Raw genomic sequence first — 12871 nt, forward strand, 5'->3', positions numbered from 1 at the left:
GAGGATGCACGCTTGGAGGGAAGCAGGAGGATTAAGAAATGGCAGGTAGAAAAAGATAAAGATACAAAAGAAAAAACAGAGAACAGGATAAGAGTCTGGAGGGCAACCCAGTGAATATCCCAGTCCAAAGAGGAGGGAGAAAACAAAAGACTTCTTTACCAAGAAGCAAGGAACAAAGTAATCACCTTCTCAAATATCCAAAGCATTAAGTACCACACCCTAGTTCAAAATATCCTGTTAGTAGCCACACCCTGGGTCAATTCCTGTCAATAACCTTGAAGGAGCAAGAACAGGCCTGACCTTGTGGAAGGAATCCTTGTCTGTGGGCTCCAACAACATTGAAAACTTAGTCACCAACCATGAAGGTACAAGGAAATGGTAATTAAGCCTTTAACAAGTGGAGGGCTGGTGAAAGGATAGTTGGGATTGAGGCCACTTTCTTTCCTGACTGCCATGATGTAAGCAGCTCAGTTTACACACATTCCTTGAAATGATGTTCTCCCTCACCACAAGACATAAAGACATAAAGAAGGTATCAAGGAACCACTGACTTAAATCTCTGAAACCCTGAGCTAAAATAAATCTCAGGTTGATTACCTCCACTATGGGTATGACATATACAATGACATTCTTTCAAATAGTTAAAAAAAAAAATTATAGTTGGTAATTGCTTAAACTGAGTAATAAGAACAGACACTTTGCAGTCTTTGAAAAAGCAGGAATGTTTCCTGGTTTGATTAAGCATGTCAAAGTTGGGATAAGACATACAAATGCTATTAGTCTCCAAACTTTTATTCAAATAAATAAAAATATTAAAGTTTAAGCCAAATACTAATTCATATAAAAGGAATCCAGGCTCTTTGGAGAAAATAGTTCATTATAAGTACTTCAGGTTTTGGTTTAAGACTATACAAAATGAATTTACAATATTTTACAACATTTTATCATAATAGAAAACAAAAAATATATACAAAACTGAGGAGATATTATTAGAACACAGAGGAAAAAAAGAAAAGAAAACTAAGTGGTCTCAGCCAGAATGATGTAATCTGAGAATTGGAAACGAGTAATTACACTGAATTGAAACATTAAACATACAATAAAATATGCTCATAATGACGCTTAAAAACCTCACTGATTTCCTTTAGATGACATGAAAAAACAAATTATTACTCTAAAGCTTATGAAAAGCAAACCGTTTAAAAAAATTACTGATTTAAGAACAAAAGCCACAAGACTTGGATAAATGACAGAAAAGCATCTGATAAATTTTATTTATTCATGATATAAAAAACTTTCTTAATTAGGTAATGAAAATCTCGTCAACATGATAAATGACATGAGAAATCAATAGCAAATATCTTATTAAAGATGAAACACTGAATCATAAATCTAAGGCCCATAAAACAAGTATTATTTTGTCATTAAATATTATTCCATATGTAGGACCAAGCCACAAGCTCAACAGAGGTCTGAGTCTCAGTTGTTTACCTAAGGCAATACCTGGTTTCAAGAAAGACCACAAACTGAGCCTACCCACATATCACACAGGAAAAGACCACCCAAAGGAAATTCCTAATGATCCAAATGTTGTAGATAGGATCACCTGCCAGCACACACCCATCGCTTTTCACCAGGACACTAGACAAATGTCAGTCAATCAGGATTGAACGCGTCACCCCACACACTGCTAATATAACTCCTGGGTTTTGCCTTTAAATGGTGTCCTCTAGAAGGGCACCTTCTAGAGATAGAGAGATAGAGAGAAGATACCTTCTCTCGCTGCTGCGCTGAGGAAGTCCTTGCCAACTTGTAACACACACACTATAAACCTTGCTTTTGCATTTCAGTGAGTCGATCTCCCAGGTGGTCTATTGGGGTCCCCACGGACTGGGCATAACACATAAATTCTTTATGTTAGGTAACATAACAAAGGAATAGAGTCTTTAAAGTAGGAGCTGGAAATGTAGCTCAGGTAGTAGATTGTTTGCTCAGCATGTATGATGCCCAAGGTCCCATCCCCAGAACTGCATTAACTAGGTATGTAATCTGTAATACATCTGTAATCTTAGCACTTGGAAAACTTAAGGCTATAAGACTGAAGTTCAAAACAGTGTGAGTCACAAACCATGAACCTACCTCAAAACAAAATAATTCTAAAGAATTCTACAAAAAAAAAAAACTACAAACCAATATCCCTCACAAATACAATCAAAAATTTTAACAGAATAATAGTAACTAAAATACAGCAATATGTAGAAAAAATTATGGACACATCAAGTGGGATTGCTAGGGAGGAAAGGCAGGGTTCAAGAAATTAACATAGGGGGCTGGAGAGATGGCTCAAAGGTTAAGAGCATTGGCTGCTCTTCCAGAGGTCCTGAGTTTAATTCCCAGCAATCACTTGGTGGCTCACAACCATCTATAATGAGATCTGGTGCCCTCTTCTGGCATGCAGGCATACACGTAGGCAGAGCACTGCATACATAATAAATAAATCTTTAAAAATAAGAAAATTATTTTCTTTTAAAAATAAAGGAAATTATTTAATTTTCCTTTAAAAATAAGGAAATTATTAGTATTCCATTTTAACAGCTAAAAAGAAAAGTCATGTGAACACGATCAACACAGAATTATTAACAAATTCATGATTTTATAAAGGAGAAGAAGGAAAGTTCTCAAATGAGTGTGTGGTGCATGCCTGTAATCATGGTGCTGGAGGCTGAAGCTGAGTCAGCAAGACTGTTACAAGTTCAAAACCAGCCTAAAATACATAGTTTGTATCCAACCAAGGACATACAGCAAAACTTCGTCTTAAAAATAGGAATAGAGGGGGCTGGAGAGATGGCTCAGAGGTTAAGAGCATTGCCTGCTCTTCCAAAGGTCCTGAGTTCAATTCCCAGCAACCACATGGTGGCTCACAACCATCTGTAATGAGGTAGAATATTGTATACATAAATAAAATATAAAAAATTAAAAAAAAATAGGAATAGAAGGAAAGTACTCATTTGAAAAATAGTATCCACAAATAGCGGGTGTAATGGTCTGTCCTGTCCCCTTAAGAAACAAGCCACACCCACTCCCTTCCTTTTCCACTGATGCAAACAGATCTTCCTTCCACTTCCAACCTGAGTTCCTTCCTTTCCGTCTCTCCAGAAGAGGCAGTTTTTGCCTCTCTCCTTTCTCCCCATTTCTCCCATTCCACCTTCTGTTTCTCTCTCTCTCTCTCTGTGTGTGTGTGTGTGTGTTTCTCTCTATGTGTGTTTCTGTCTGTCTGTCTGTCTGTCTGTCTCTCTCTCTCTCTCTCTTCCCCCTTCTCCCCTTTCCTTTTCCCCTCCATAACCCACTAAATAAATGCACACTTTCTCTGCAAGATGTGCCTAATAAGTCTGTCTCTCATCCACCATGTGGCTCCCAGCCTGGGACCAGCTGCCTTAGTGGTCCGCTGTGGTCTCATGCCTGCAGCCCACTGCTGCCACTCAGGGACATGTGCTGTTTTATTCTTACAGTAAAAGCAGGGCCCTCAGACTTTACTAATTGATAAAGTGAACATTTTCCCCAAATATTAGAAATGAGGCAAGGGTAATGTGGAGGTAAGAATGATAATCCCTGGAGGTTCCTATCTTTGAATGTTTAGTTGAATTGTTTGGAAGGATTAGGAGGCATGCTGTTGGAAGTGTATCATGGTGGTGGACCTTGAGGTTCCAAAAGCCCAGGCCAGGCCTTCAGTCTCTCTCTGACTGCTGCCTGTGGATCAAGATATAAAGCTTTCAGCTACTTCTCGAAAACCATGCCTGCTTTCTGCCATAATAATAGACCCACCCACTTTGTAACCAAGACCATGTCTTGGTCATGGTGTCTCTCACAGCAACGAAAGAGTAAATAAGAAAGACCAAAAAAACTAGAAGAGCTGCTCTGAATGTTGCTTTTTTTTTTTTTTAAGAACAGACGGGAGGGGGGGAAAAAAAAAAAAAGAACAGACGGCTAGGGATGTAGCTCAGAGGTAGAGTGGTTGCCCAGTACATACAAGACATTCAGTAAGTCCTCTGCACCAAACCACAAACAAATGGCGAGGATATCAGTCTATTCCAGTTTACAACATAGCTTCAGTAATCAAGATGCAAGACTGAGTTGTATTAGGTGAAAAATGGGCAGGTAGCTCAAAGGAACAGAAAAGAAACCCCAAAACAGAAACTGATCTACACAAATAAGCCTAAGTTATTTTTGGCAGTAGTGTAAAAACAACTTAATCAATGGCATTAAAGCAACTGGACACACATAGGTAGCTTCAAATAGATCACTTCTGTATTTATTTGCAAGAACAAAACCAAATGACTTGTTCCTTGTTGGGGTGGGGGGAGGAATCTTCAGGATCTAAGTCAGTATGACAGTAAAAAGCAAGACACATAAAAAGAAAAGTGACATGCTAGACTTCACCAAAATTAAAACTTATGTTTTTCAAAAATCAAATCAACCCACTAAAAGCAGAAACAAGACAAGGCTGTCCACTCTCTCCATATCTATTCAGTTCTAGTTAGAGCAATGAGAGAACTAAAGGAGATCATGGGGATACAAAACAGAAAGAAGTCAAAATATTGTTATCTGCAAATGATGATAGTATACATAAGCAACCCCAAAAATTCTCTGAGGGAACTCCAATAGCTGATAAAAAACTTTCAGCAAATTGGCTGGATACAAGATTAACTCAAAAAAGCAAGATATCAGTAGCCCTTCTATATACAAATGACAAATAAACTGAGAAAGAAATTAGGGAAACAACCTTCACAATAGCCACAAACAATATAAAATATCTTGGGTTAACTCTAAACCAAGCAAGTGAAAGATCTGTTAAGATTAAAAACTTCAAATCTCTGAAGAAAGTAATTTAAGACATCAGTAGACAGAAAGATTTCCCATGCTCATGAATGGGTAGGATCAACATATTAAAAATGGCCATCCTCCAAAAGCAATCTATAGACTCCACTTAATCCCCAGTAAAATTCCAACACAATTCTCTTTTTAGAAATTTATTTAACTTTATTTCATGTACACTGGTATAAAAGTGTTAGATCTCCTGCAACTGGAGTTACAGACAGTTGTGAGCTGCCATGTGGGTGCTGTGAATCGAACCCGAGTCTTCTGGAAGAGAGAGCAGCCAGTGCTTTTAACTGCTGAGCCATCTCTCCAGCGCCCCACCCTTCAACACAATTCTTTATAGACCTGGAAAGGATAATACTTAACTTCATATGGAAAAACAAAAAACCCAGGATAGCTAAAACAATCATGAATAATAAAAGAACTTCTGGAGGTATCACTATTCCTGAATTCAAGTTGCACTACGAAGCTATAGTAACAAAAACTGCATGGTATTGGCATAAAAGCAGGCACACTGATCAATGGAATCGAATCAAAAACCCAGACATAAATTCATAGATCAGTGGACACTTACTTTTAGATAAAGGAGCCAGAAATACACAATGGGGGGGGGGGCATCTTCAATAAATGGTGCTGGTTGAACTGGATATCTGCATATAGAAAAGTGAAAATAGATCCATATCTATTGCCCTGGATAAAACTCAAGATCAAGTGGATCAAAGACTTCAACATAAAACCAGATACACAGAACCTTATAGAAGAGAAAGGGGGGAATATCCTTGAAAGCATTGGCACAGGAGACAACTTCCTGAACAGAACACTGATAGCACAGGCACTAAGTAAGTGGGACATCATGATACTGAAATGCTTCTGGAAAGCAAAGGACGCCATCAAGAGGACCAAACGGCAACCTACAGAATGGAAAAAGATTTTCACCAACTCCACATCAGATAGAGGGTTAATATCCAAAAAATATATAAAGAAACTAAATTATCAAGAAAACAAATAATCCAATTTTTAAAATGGGTACTGGGGCTGTAGCGATGTTGCAACGGTTAAGAGCACTGGCTGCTCTCTCTTCCAGAGGACCCCAGTTCAATTCTTGGCACCCATATGGCAGCTCACAATCGTCTAAAACTTCAGTCTCAGGGGATCCCGCATCTTTACATAGACATATATGCAGGCAAAACACCAACAAACATAAAATAAAAATAATTTTAATGTGATACAAATCTAAACAGAATTCTCAATAAAGGAAACCAAAATGTCTGAGAAACAAAGAATTATGCTTGACATCCTCAGCCATCAGGGAAATGCAAATCAAAACTGCTTTGAGATTCCATATTACATTTGTCAGAATGACTAAGATCAATAACACAAGTGACAGCTCATGCTGGCAAGAATGTGGAGCAAGGGTGAACACTCATTCATTCCTGGTGTGAGTGCAAATTCAGACAACCACTATGGAAATCAATATGGCATTTTCTCAGAAAACTGGAAATCAATCTTCCTCAAGACCAAGTTATACCACTCTTGGACATACACCCGAAGGATGATACATCCTATCACAAAGACATGTGCTCAAATATGTTCATAGTCGCTTTATTCATAAGAGCCAGAAACTGAAAACAACCAGGATATCCCTCAACTGAAGAATGAACAAAGAAAATGTGGTACATTTATACAATGGAGTATCATTCAGCTATTTAAAAATAAACAAATATGGCATCATGAAATTTGTAGGCAGGCAAATGAATGGAATTAGAAAAAACATACTGACCCAAACCCAGACCCAAAAAGACAAACATGGTATGTACTCACTTATAATTAAACAGAAGCTGTTAAGTCAATTATAATCATGCTACAATCCACAGACCCAGAAATGCTAAGTAACAAGGAGGGTTCTAAGAGGGACATATGAAACTCCCTGGGAAGGGGAAACAATAGATTTTGCAGGTAGACTGAGAACAGGAGAGATCAGGCTGAGGAGGGGAGGGAGTGGGGGTTGAGGTGGAAACCTAGACCAGTAGAAACTCTCAGTTTTCTATAACGGTGACTCACAACCGAAATCGGAAATTCTCTATAACCAGGCAAGGCTCCCAGAGGTGGAAATGGGACACCAGGCCAGACACAAAACCTTCAGCATATAACCTATCCCACCTACAAGATGTACTGGGAAAATAGACACACAGAACATGGGAGTGGTCAGCCAATAACTGCTCTAACTGCCCACACAAGAGAAAGCCCATGCCCAACACTACCTGGATGACCAGGAATGGGAAGATGGATAGCCCAGAGACCTATGATGGGGGAGAAAAAAAAAAATCAATAGAATGATTCCTAACAATACCCTTATATACTCATAGATCAGTGCCTAGCCCAATCGACATTAAAGAGACTACCTCTGGCAGCTGATGGAAGCAGATGCAGAGACCCACAGCCAAATTAGGAGAGAGAGCCCAAACTGAAGATCTCCATCAGGTCCTTCCCCTTGGAGCTCGGGGAACCCTGTGGAAGACGGAGAGGAAGAAATGTAGGAGCCAGAGGGGTCAAGGATAACAGGAAAACATGGCCCACAGACTTCTACTAAGTATAGCTTGTAGGGGCCCACAGGTCAGTACTAAATACCCATATGATATGGCTGTTAGCTTGATATTTTATGAGACTCCTGAAGGTGGAAGTAGAGAATGTCTCTGACTCTTTTGTCTGCTCTTGAGACTTTTTTGCTCCTATTGGATTTAATGCCTGTTATTAAAAACCATACTGCTCTGTATGAAAGAACGGCTTCAAAAGATTAAAAAACTTTCAAGAGAGATCATAAAACAAATATTCTGATAAACTTCCATAAATGATCAAAGACCAAAGCTAACAATACAAATAAATGGCATTGAAATTGAGGGTTTGGTAGACTGAAGAGTAGAAACAACAATCATTTAAACAAAATCTTAGCATTCAGTTTGTCCTCTTCAGAAGGTAAATGTTCAGCTTCCAGGGATTAGAACTTTATCTCGGGTAAAACAAAATGCAAGATAGGTTGGGTGTATAGGAAAATTAAAACCATATGTTGCTAACATCGCAATGGACTGAGGGGGAGGGGGATACGATCTTTACAGCAATGGAAAACACAGATAAAAATTCCTCCAATCTCAGAAACAAACCATAAACTAACATGTGCTTCCGATAAAAAATATTAAAAGGAATTATCAAGGATGTACATAAGCAGGGCATGACAGCTGCTGGTCTTTCAAATGATTAACTGAAAAACCTGTGTAGGAAGAACAATGGCCTTCGACTTCAGAGAAATTACAAGCATTAGAACAGCTCATACAGGAGCAGTTAAATGCTCAACATATTGAAGAATCAATATTTCTCCTATATTTGTTACTAAAAACAAATCTGGAAAATGAAGAATGTTAACAAACTTAAGAGCCATAAATAAGGTGATTGAGCCAATGGGCTCTTGACAGCCTGAAACTCCCTTGCCTTCTTTATTACCTAAGGGATGGACTAAAACAGTGATTGATTTTAAAGACTGTTTTATTACTATACCTTCGCAAGAACGGGATAGAGAAAAATTTGCCTTTCATAGTGCTTACTTATAATGATTCCCAGCCTGTTAAAAGGTACGACTGGAAGATTCTTCCACAAGGAATGTTAACACCCCAATTTATTTCAATATTTTATACAATAGCTGTTAGAACTAATTTGTAAACAGTTTATTCAATCTACACTGTATGGATGCTATCTTATTGGCTGATTCAGAAACAGGTAATTTTAGAAAAAATTTCTGATTAAGTGAAGAGAATTTTACCTTGCTGGGGATTATAAATGGCTCCTGAAAAAAACACAAGAGATCCTATTATTTAAGATATAAGATAGATTTACATAAAATTCAACCACAGAAAGTACAAATCAGAAGAAATCAATTACAAACTCAGAAATTTTCAAAAATTGCTGAAAGATATTAACTGGCTATGACCCACAACTGGATTAATAACTCAAGAACTAAATCATTTACTTCAAACTTTACATGGTGATAAGGACTTAAACAGTCCAAGAAAACTATCAACTGAGACCCAGAGAGAATTGGCTCTGGTAGAAAAGAAGCAAAGGCTGTGCATGCAGATCACTTAGATCCAGAGCTTGTCTGCATTCTGATTACTTTACCTTCTACTCATTCTCCTGTAGCAATTCCCATGTAGAAAAAAGATAATTATCTTAGAATGGATATTTACCACACAGAGCAAAAAAATTAAAAATCTATGTTAAAAATAAAAGATTTCTATTCTGAAAGGAAAACTGAGACTTTAACAAAGAGCAGAAATAGGCCCAGCAGAAATTGTAATACCTTTAACCAATGCTGAAATTGCCTCATTATGGGCAAAAAATGAATACTGGCAAAGAGCTCGCAGTAATTTCTAGGAAGAAATTAGCAACAAACATCTCAAAAGCAAGAAACTTCAGATTATAAAAAGAACCAATTGGATTCTCCCTTAAATAATAAAGGTAACATCAATTTCTGGAGCCCCTACACTCTATACTGATGCAAATAAATCAGGAAAGGCAGGATGAGTCAGGAAAATTAAGAAAAGTGGCTCAAATCCCTTGATTCAGTTAAGAAATCAGAATTATATGCTGTTCTCATGGTGTTATTAAACTTTCCAGAATCTTTTAATACAGTTATTGACTTTCAATATACAGAATTGTTTTACATATTGAAGCTGCTGAACTTATTCCAGGTGATGCAGAATCAACTTTGTTATTTACTCAACTACAACAAATAATCAGAAACAGAAATCAACTTTTGTATATATCAGATCCAATACCAGGCCCTCTAGCCGAAGGTAATGAAGAAATCGATTAGCTAGCCAGGTGTTGGTGGCGCATGCCTTTAATCCCAGCACTCGGGAGGCAGAGGCAGGCAAATCTCTGTGAGTTTGAGGCCAACCTCCAAAGCTACAGAGAAACCCTGTCTCCCCCTCCTCAAAGAGAGAGAGAGAGAGAGAGAGAGAGAGAGAGAGAGAGAGAAATAGATCAACTCTTAGTAGCAAATGTGCTAGAAGCCTCTAAAAATTTCATAAAAAACACCACAGCTTTGCCTTTTCTTCAAACACAAAAGTTTGAAGATTTTGTATCACCTGTCAACAAGCCAAGAACTTATAAGGAAATGCCCTACTTGTTCTTTGCATAATCAAACTCCATTACTTGCAGGAAGTAACCCAAAGGGTACTTAAAGAACTGAAACTTGGTAAATGGATGTGTTTAAAATTTTTCAGAGTTTGGAAAATAAAAATATGTGCATCATACCATAGATACACATTCAGGATTTAATGGGCAATTTTCTTTAAGTTTTGAGAAGGCTGATTCCTTAATTAGACAATTATTAGAAGTCATAGCCATTATGGGGATATCTGTACAAATTAAGACTAACAAAGCATATGTCTCTAGTAAAATGAAACAGTTTTTTGCATATTACAGGTATACCACATAATCCTACAGGATAAGCAGTTATAGAAAGATCCAATCACACTTTAAAAGATATGCTTAATAAACAGAAATGAGCAACAAAGACTCTGAGAGATAGATTACACAGTGCTCTATTGACTTTAAAATTTGTAAATGCTAATGAACAAAGAACATCAGCTGTGAAGACACTGGATAACAGAAAAAAAACTGCTTATTTAAATCAGCCTATATATTTTAAAGCTATATTGACATCAGAATGGGAACCAGGATGTGTGTTACGCTGGGGAAAAGGTTTTGTCATTGTTTCCTCAAAGAAGAAACGCTATGAATACCATTAAGATTTAAAAAGACTAGATTTGGAGAGTCTCTTGCTTAGGAGAGGCAATAGTTCTTCAAAGAGTTTGATTGGTCATTCAATATAAACTATTATAAGACTAATGGTGAGGGCTGGAGAGATGGCTCAGCAGTTAAGAGCACTGGCAGTTCTTTCAGAGGATCTGGGTTCAATTCCCAGCAACCACATGGCAGCTTGCAACTGCCTATAACTCTATCTCCAGGGGATCTGACACCCTTGCACAGGTATACATGCTGACAAAATACCAATGCACATAAAGAAAGACTAATGAATGTCTTTCATATGATTAGATAAGAAAAAAATTTTAATTATTAAAAGATAATACATTTTCTGTTGTCAAAAAAACCTTTTGCCTTAACAAAGATAAACTTGACAAAAAAAGGAACTTCCCAAAGATAGGGTTGGGGAAGCATTTTGTTTTTGTCGTTACAAGAGAATAAAAGCACCTAACTAAAGAATCTGAAGACCACTGGAAATATGAGACATCCGAAAGACAAATCACCCAAAGAAAAATATCCCAAGAAAAAAGGAAATCTGACAACAATGGTATAGCACATTTCCAACAGGATATCCTTTGTCTTCTAAAATGGTCATGCCTTTTAACATAAAACCATAGCCTTTTGCTATAACACCAAGATGTAAATCTGTTCCAGCTGTCATACAAATAGAAACTGTAGGTTCCTGGGAGAAGTTCTGCTGCTGTATCAACAAATCTGGTCTGGTGAAACTAACAGTCTCCAGAGCCCATTTTGACCGTATCTTCGATTAACTTACTGAGAGGGTTCTCCAGATATGCCAGCACCTGCACCAGCTCCTGGGATTTCACTATTGGTTGGTACCACCTCTCCAGGCTCAAATGGGCAACATACCCTGCAACTGAAATCTGGTTTTAAAGAGCATATCTGCTTTCATATTGCTCATTTATCTGTGCCTCTCCTGTACAACCAGGGTACTTCTCTGCCCCATTCTTTCTGGCAGTTAATCAATTTTCCCATGACTAGCCCCATTCATAGGTTCAATAATAACAATCTATTTTTTTCTCCTAGCAACCTGCCTTCTCAGCTCTCTCAAGGAACAGAGATGCCTGAGGTCACTAGGGTGGCAGTTAGCCTGATGCCTCTCCACCCATACCTCCCACCAACTCCCAACTCTCCCCTCCCCCATGTCACCCCATGCCCACCGACACGAACTGCCATTCATATACCCAGAGTCTGGGATGTTTGTGTTGTATCCAAAGAGTCTGGGATATATGGATGGAAGCCTCACTCTGGCCCCAGCCATCCATATATCCAAAGAGCCTGGAATGTTTGGGTGGAAGTTCCATCCAAATCCCCCTCCCTTTGAGTTGCCTCAGTCTAGACTCTGCACCAAATAATGACACCTCCCCAGAGATGCTCAAAACCACTACACAAGGTATTTAAAACTGCCCCCTGCCAGGAGAACAAATGTGGTTTTCCAGTCTCCTATTTAGGCGGGCTGGAAAGCCATCCAGGAGCGTTTGTATCCATTAAATCTGTTTTTTTTTTTCTAATTTGCTTTGATTTGGTCTGATCTGGATTATTGTGTCAGCGCAAGAGGCTTATTGAGGTGTAGAAACTTTTCATCATGTGCATGCCCACCCTCTTCTTGATGAACTTGAGTGTGCTAGTCCTTGAACACCTTGAGCAGCTCCAAGGCACACCTCATAGGGTGCAAAACTACACACCTCAAGGATTATGTCTGGCATAAACTTGTTGTGCTTGGTGAGGAATCCATGGCACCGAGACTGCCTCAACTTGCTAACATTCCTCCTCAACTTGTGGCCCTTGCTGAGGCCCATGGCCATAAGTAGCAGAGGACCATGACTGCTGCTCTCCAATGGTGGCCACAACAGGAAGCACCAGAAGACTTTTAAAATCTGTATACTTCAGTGATTGACCATACTGTTTCAAAATCAATCCTCCCCTTCAGAGATAAATGAATGAGTATATTTTCACACATCTGTTTGAATGCATGAAGTACCTACCACAAGAGCAGCAAGGCCAGAGACCAAAAAGAACAAAATTCTAAAACAAAGGAGTCTACAACGTTGAATCTTTGGACTTTTCCACAGAGATGTTCATTAATGGAGAATGGGGAATAGAAAGGTTGAGAAGTCAAGCAGGTCACATATGGTGGCACATACCTTTCTTTAAC

The 12871-nt window shown here is 38.4% G+C and overlaps 1 protein-coding gene across 7 annotated transcripts in view; it reads right to left on the reverse strand.

Moving 5' to 3' along the window:
- Pias2 (protein inhibitor of activated STAT 2) overlaps positions 1 to 12871 on the reverse strand; it is an 84411-nt gene that overhangs the window by 54588 nt on the left and 16952 nt on the right. The window contains exon 1 of one of the 7 annotated variants that reach the window (XM_085676404.2): positions 7278 to 7298. The exons of the other annotated variants lie outside the window; for them this stretch is intronic. The gene's annotated coding sequence lies outside the window, so the exon portion shown is untranslated. Of the gene's footprint in view, positions 1 to 7277; positions 7299 to 12871 lie in introns of those variants that run through there. 7 annotated transcript variants of the gene reach the window in all.

This window comes from Myodes glareolus, chromosome 13, assembly GCF_982192425.1.
Source record: "Myodes glareolus chromosome 13, mMyoGla1.1, whole genome shotgun sequence".
Classification (NCBI taxonomy): domain Eukaryota; kingdom Metazoa; phylum Chordata; class Mammalia; order Rodentia; family Cricetidae; genus Myodes; species Myodes glareolus.